This window comes from Pyrus communis, chromosome 9, assembly GCF_963583255.1.
Source record: "Pyrus communis chromosome 9, drPyrComm1.1, whole genome shotgun sequence".
NCBI lineage: Eukaryota > Viridiplantae > Streptophyta > Magnoliopsida > Rosales > Rosaceae > Pyrus > Pyrus communis.
In genome coordinates, this window is record NC_084811.1 from 7,781,882 (window position 1) to 7,790,167 (window position 8,286).

An 8,286-nucleotide genomic window follows, 5' to 3' on the forward strand; every position below is an offset into this window, starting at 1 on the left:
TCTGTCTGATCGCATGGCTACTCCAGCTGTTTTCTTCGACTATATGTGAGCACTACATAATGTTGGAGAAGTTTTGGCATCTGAAGAATGTTCACACCAACACCTGACCAAAGAGCAGTATAAGAACTTTTATACACGACTATAAATGTTTCGGTGAACCCGTTATAATAGTATACAAGACTAAGGAGATGTACACCTGGTTAGACCATGTTGGATCGAATGAGGATTAAGAAGGGTGCTACAAGACTATGGGGATGTAATGGGTAAACCCATGGCAGAGCATCCAGTGGTGGTTGTAATCATGTCCGTAGATTCAAGTTTCGAAGACAATGTAAGCATGGAGTTTGTGCCTTAACTAGATCATGTTTTCAAAGAAGAGACCACTTATACTGTTACTTTGCTTGGGTAGGGAACTTGGAAGACTGAAGAAAAGAAATTGGAGGGTTTTGGGAAGAAAAGGAAGCTTGATGATATAGGTACTTGTGAGTTTTGGCTAATCAAGAATTCATGAGGTAGTGATTGGGATGCTAATGGATTGGGAAAAGTTATCAAGGGATCTAGGATACCTTACGTGAACTATTACATTTTTAAGGAGGAGAAAAAGTGCTACGTAACAAATGAAGACGGCCTCTTTATAATTAGAATAAAAGGTGTTGCATTAGAACTAAAGAAATCAATCAAAGTGCTACAAAGTAACTAATTCAAATGGGCATCTCATGGATTAGAGTTTGAAGAACCATGTATGACTGGCTGTTTCCTTTTCTTTTCTATTTCTCTCCTCTACCTCTATCTATATATTGTACATGATATCCCTGATATGTTTCGTAACAACAACTGGAGCATCTTCTTTGTTGGAAACTGGCTTAATTTGAGAAGCCCTTTTTTGGTGAGTTTGGGGATAACCATCTCTGAGTTTAAAGTCACCAAATAGGTTGGCAGCACACTTTGGTTCCTTTTTCAGTTTGATAAAAGGGAAATTTCCCAGAGAGCACCATTTTTGTGATTTTGTGGTGCCGTACCATTTGGAAGACGGCGATATGAGCAAGCTCTTTTGTCTATCATGACTTAGTGTACCAAATACGGTTGGCTGCACATTTTGGTTCCTTTTTCAGTTTGATAAAAGGAAAGTGTCACCGAGAGCACTATATTTGTGATTTTGTGCTGCGGTATCATTCGGAAGACGGTGACATGAACTAGCTCTTTTGTCTCTCATGATGTTGGGAAAGATCAACCAATTTGTTAGATATGTTCTCTGTACTGGTGTAAGTTGCTTCTCTTACTTTGTTCGTTGTACAGTAGATGCAATACTGAGTTAGTTCTTCTCTTTGATCCCTTGTGTATGTGAGTTTGGTTCATATCTTTGTAATAACCCCATCTCTTTCCTGTATTTGTCTGCAAGCAACAATCTGAGACTTGTTCTTGGCTAGTCTCTGTGTGTGTTCTGGGTGTTTTTGGAATATGTAGTGAGAGCTTAAAAACTATTTTGTGTTCTCCTTTGTTATTAGTGCATTTCCTCACCGTCTCCAGACCGGATGTAGGCTCTAACAAAGCCGAAGGTATTTTTACTATATGGACGATTTCTGTATTTGTCATATTTTGTCTTCGCTTATGTATTGATCTTATATTTGTTGCTTCCACACAAGAAGTTGAATCAAGACCATGTCTTTGGTTGCTTCCGCACAAGTTGAATCAAGAGCATGTCTTCGGATGCTTCCGCACAACATTCTTCAATACTAGAACAAAATTAGGATTGCTATGACAACTGTAGAGTATCACAAAAAACAATTACAGAGCATTTCAGGATCCTAGCATCTTCCTCATTGTCTTTTTTCTTTGAGGGGGCAGCAACCTTATTCTATACGTCAGCTGCATCCTTCTGCATGTCTAGTTTGGCAAGAGCAACCGCGCAACTGCATGTAAAATGCAGTGGACTGACCAGTTAGTAGAGACATTGCGCTTGCATTGCATCTTGGTTGATCGCAATTTCGATTACCTATTCTTGCACACTTTTGGAGATACCATGGTTCCAACATCTATAAAGTTCAATTCCGATCAATAAAACAAAAATCAATGAATGAATATACATAATAAATGTTGATTTATTTATTTATTTTAATAAAAAATCACTTCTGCTCATTTGTTTTGTCTGTTAGACTCAAATTTCATATGGATATCTCTGTATTGCAAACTCAAGTTTTTCTTCATGTATTGAATTTGCCATTGCAGAGGAGCTTGCATGACTTGGGGCAACCATGCATACGTGTGCTCGAAATGGAGAATTGCTCCACGAGAGGATTCAAGAGTGGAAGAGTAAGGGGTTTGAAGTGAATGGCTCGGTTTGTTATCTCACATCTAAATATAAGAGGGAGGAGTTCAAAAAGATTGTCTCATCTGTTTTTCATGGCTAGCTTAACATCCTTTTAAGTTTTCACTGTCGTTGTTATCTTGCTTTCTATGAAGCACGGATACTATAGTTTGGTCGCCTATCCGATACCCTTATACTTTAAGATGAGAATTTTAAGAGGAGAAAATTAATAGAAAACAAAGATTTAGTTGAAAGTTACGAATACAAAGAATTTGCCTCTAATTGAAACAGGAATATAACTCTCATACTTGAATGAACTTGAATGTGGATGTTTTCTTGTTAAATTATGGGGTAAATTACACAAAACTACCTTAACTATAGGTCAAACAACAATCTCATACCTCATGTTTTAAAAATTACAATATCATACCTCATCTTATGAATTTGTTACAATGTCATATCTCTGTCAAATTTTCTATTAATTTCTCTATTAAATGATGACGTTGCTTGAGGTGGAGTCCACTCTCTAATCCACCTGGATTAAAAAATTAATTAATATTTAAAAATTAAAAACATAATTATATAAATATTTTTATTAAAAAATATGGGACCCACCTCTTCAAACCCTCACCTTCTTCCTGTTCCATCCATCTCCCCCCACCCTTCCTCCCTTCACTCTAAAACTAGAACCCATCTCCACCTCCCTCCCAATGGCGCTCCTTCTCTTCTCCAGCAACCTTAGAGCAGGTGCTGCTCCACCGCCACGTGGGCCTTTTTATAGGCATCTTAATTCCCAAAGTTCTCTGCTTTCAAAAGGATAGCTTTGAAATTGGTTTCTGATTTTGAAAAAAAATATATTGGTTTTTGATTAAATGGGGTTTACCATTGATTGCAATAATATGCATTTCAATTTGGGGAATTTCAAATGGGGATTTTGCCCAAATTTTCTTGAACGGAATCAGTTTTTTGGGTCCGAGATCCCAACTCGAATTCTGCCTCTTCTTGCTGTCGTCTGATTTTATATTCTTCCTCTGCCTGTCCTCACCTTCCACAAGCCTCGAGAAGGTCCTTGAATTACCCAAACCTTACAAACGGTTTCAGATTGCAGGCGAGGGTTGTTGGGGTGGTGCTCACGAAGGTCCTTGACGAAATTGACATGTGTGGCTGCTTGCTTGAGAAGAAGGAGGTGCCCTTTTTTAATATTTTAACTTGGGCGGGTTGATGATAACTCGGTGGCGGAGATGGAGGAGGAGAGGACGGTGGGGGAGTGGTTCTGGTTTTGGTGGTGAAGGAGGGAGGTGGGGTGATGGGTAGGCTGGAGAAGAAGGTGAGATGGATGGGTTTGTAAGGGTGGGTCCCATTTTTTTAATATTTATAAAAATGTTTAAATAATTTTTTAATTTTTTAATCTAGTTGGATTAGAGAGTGGGCTTCACCTCAAGCCATGTGAGCATTTAATAGAGAAATTGACATAAAATTATATGGAGGTATGACATTGTAACAAATTCGTAAGATGAGGTATGACATTGTAATTTTTAAAACATGAGGTATGAGATTGTGGTTCGATCCATAATTGAGGTAGTTTTGTATAATTTACCCTAAATTATGTTTTAAAAAATATATTTTTATGATCGTATACATAATGCATCATATCGTATCATCGTACCTATGCTTCATAGCTTGTTTCTCTCTTTCTTTTTACTGAATATTAAATAACGGCTGTGAGCTTAGAAGAATAAACATAAAGATGGGTTTGACTTTCTTCTTTGGCCTTAAAATTTAGACATTGTATTAATAGAGCAATTTATTTGAGATTAATCTGAATGTTTATATGAAAAAAAAGATCTTACAGGTCCTCAAAATGAGGACCAAGAGCAGTCCTGTTGACATACAATATGAACAAGGGCAAGACACATGAAGGTTAGGGTAAAATTTAGGATTGACATTTTAAAAGACATCAAATTGCAAACATGAGTCATATTATAATACTATAAAAGTGATGAAAATCACTTAGGAATGACAAATACGCCGTTTTTGCGTGGACTGAGGGTTAATTACATTAACACCTCTTGAGGTTTTTTGAATTTTCACAAAACTCCTCCAGGTTTAAAACATTACACGAAGACCTCTTGAGGTTTTAATTTACTTTCACAAATACCCATTTGATAAACAAATTGTCTATAAAAAGACAATTTTACCCTTATAATTAATTACTTAACAAAATAAAATAAAATTTATAAAAAAATCAAATTATAAATTACACAAACATTAAAAAATAAAAATGAATGATAAATCCCATAGGAATCCAAACATCTAACTTGTGGTATTCAAATTAAGTTACCTTGCGTTGAATAAATTTTTTTATTTTTTTATTTTTTTATTTTTTTAACTTTTAAAAAGCTTAAAATCTTGGGGTATTCAAATTTAACTTTTTGTGAGAATGGAAATCCATGTGTATTCAAAATTTTATTGATTTTAAAGGATTTTAAAATGTTATGGAGTTTGACGGACATTGAGTGCTTTTATAGTAAGTTTTTTGTCATAGAAAATCCAACCTCTCTATCTAAGATTTGGATGAACTTCAATTTTTTCACTTATGATGACATACTCCACCACCATAATGCAATGACTATATCATCTTATCATGACCATCTCCAATACTTGTACGACCACCTTTTTATCGCTGTCATCTCCTCGTATATTGTACACAAAATCTCACTTGACTCCATACATATGGTTATAAACACACACTGTACAGCATATATCTAGTACAATTATTATTATTTTTTATTATTAATAAGGGGCATTTTGATTTTGGTCAAAAAATTTAACATGTTATTAGGTTTTGTCCAATTTTCAATTTGTGTAGAGATTTTTTTTTTTTTTTTTGAGGTACAATTTGTGTAGAGTTAGGTAGCTTTTTCTTATATACCAATTTATATTTAACATCCCTAATCTACAAATTAAAGTTTCTTAATTTGTATTCATCTTCTGCACATTTTTGGAGAAAATTTATGATATTCATTGAAGTAATAAGAATGTGTACAATATTGAGAATATGATGCATTACGTGTGCCTCGATAAAAACCTTACGGAGGATTTCAACCTAGTCGAAGAGAAAAAAAGTGTCTCGCACTTAACATTTATTAACTAGTACTATCCTCATTAAAGAGATCAATGATTACATGGTGGTTCTTTTGCACATCTTTTAAATTTTAAATTTCAAATATTTGAACATCCTTAATCTATGCAATATCTAGTAAAATGAGTAAAAAAAAAAAATGTTTTCGTTCAACTTTAAACGGAAAGAGATCCTCTTCGGATCTCTTCCACCAAGATCACGAGCTCTTGAAATTTGATCCAATGTGCGGCTAAAGTTATTATAACTTTTAAAGGGGTCCCCTTTTTTTAGCCATTAAATCAAATTTCAAGGACTCGGATCACTTGATCCGGTGACCTTGATGGAAGAGATCCGAAGTAGATCCTTTCCACTTTAAACATCTGATGAAAAAAAGTAGTACGATATCTATCTAATCAATAAGTACATAAGCATCAAAACAAATATAACCGGTAAGCAAGACATATTAATCAAAAATAGTGAAAATCAAATGAAATTTATGCACCTAATAGGTAACCCACTTGCAAAAGATATAACATAACTGAAATAAATACATAAAAATTACATATAAGCAATATTGATCAAACGATGCAAATATATATAGTATGAAATCTATCTACCTAACTAATAGGTACGTCATTAAACTCACTTTATGACATACATAACCTAACCTTAATTTAGTTGAAAAGGGTAGGGTTCACCTTTGATTTACTAGTTCAACAAACTCTTTTTGTTGCTTGGAACTATAAATTCAAACAAAAACACAACGGCCCAATTTTAACTTATAACTAATATAACCCATACTATATATATTTGGTAAGCTTTCAAGCCCATGGGTCTAGCGAAGTTGAGTAGTACCTTTATCTTTATTTTTTTCCCCTGGTTTATCAATCACCAACTACAAAGTTTGATTTAGCATTAATTTGTTTTTTTTTTTTTTGTCAAACGATAGATTTTGTTAGAATAGATGTTAGAATAGCAACCAATAGGGCTTGAACCCATGCTGTCATGCAAGAGCTCAACACTTTTCCACAATTGTGGTAAAGGACCACTTGCAAAGCACACTGCTTTCAAAGTGTGCCTATTACCAGTATTTTTTTTTTTAGTAAACGATATTATCTACATTACGTGGTGGAAAAGTAAGGTAATTCTTATAATGAGCTAGCAATAATATGGTTCAAATTTGTCTGCCTATTACCAGTTAGTTAGAAACCTTTTTAAAGGTGTGCAATGCTCATTAAGCACCAATTGGGCACACTACCTTCAAGGGTGCCATAACAAGGAGTCTCTAATGATCATTAGGCACCAAATACGGATAAATTATACTTTAGGACTTTGCATAATTAGCCGTCAAGACAGAACGATGACATTTTTTCGAGACATAAATACTGGTACAATGTGAAAAGGAAATAGTTCAAATTAGTACCATGGCGTTTATGCACAGGCTATTCATAAAATACCTACTTTCGATCCAAATACACCCGGACAAATCCAGGCATGTATATACCAGTTAAGTTGATAGCTAAGCAGACAGAAGGCAAAAAGTATTTGCAGAAAGAATAATGAAGCGATGGCCAACAATGATTGATAGTGACCACTAATTGCTACGCTCTTGTTTTATTTTAATTTTATTTTATGTTTGATAGAATAATGTACTTATATGTAGTGTTGAAAAAACAAATTAATAACGAACGCGTCATTCATGATATTTAAACTTAAAAACTCTCATTTACAAGTACTAAAAAGAATACTAATGTAGAAAGCAGTGTAAACCGATGTAACAGAAGTACTAAAAAGAATACTAATGTAGAAAGCAGTGTAAACCGATGTAACAGAGACATGGATGGAAGCTGACAAGTGAAACAACGTAGTAGCACATGAACCACGGCTGAATGTTTGCCTTCTTTGCCAGATTAAGTTATTTGCTGGGGAATTTTATATTTAATTATTCAATCAATATCATGCATATAAAGTTGCTTCGACGATCAAGGAGGGTCTCTGTATCTCTCTCATAATGCGACATATTTACTGATGGTGATATACAACCAAATACCTATTACGTACACTAACCTTCTTCGTAAATGAATGGTCCCTAGCTTTCTTAGTCTAGCTAGTAGAAAATCTTTAGGTAGTCAAACATGGATGGATGTAGAAATTTTTTTTAATGAGGGCAACTATGAATGATGAAATTAAATTAAAATTTTGATAACGATGTCATAAATTTATCATCCAACAACATGAATTTAGCTAACTGGTGTTTAAACGGTAAAATTGTAAACCATCATCTAATGGAAAAATTACATGGCTTGGAAGGGTGACAAGGTAGAAAAAGTATAAAATGTGAGAGAGTATTTTGAGTTGAATGTTTGGACTAAGACTTCACTTCTAGGTATATACAAGTAATTTATAGTTTTAGTTGGAGCGTTTTCATAACAAAAAAGTTGAGTGGGGGAAGCTACTTCCAGTGAGCATATGCTGCCTCCGTCCATGCAGTCAAATGGTTTGAACAATAACTTTCTCGCCATAATATATTACTTCATGGATTTTTCTAATATATATTTTAAAAGTAACAGAGGATCAAGTGACAGATTTAGGATTCGAACCTTTAGGGGTTACAATGTTGAAATACAAGTTTTTGGATTGAAACAACTCGCAAAGCGCGCAAAAAAATTCAATTTATTCATTGAGGCATTTCGTCGACCACTTGGTAAGCTTGTTGTTGTTAGTCAAACTATGTTTGCACACATGTCAACATATATTGACATATGCTAAAGCAGTCTGATGAGTGATATCGAAAGAATATTTCAGTATTGTCAACACAATCTGTCGAGATATGCCTATTAAACATTACATCAAACACTTG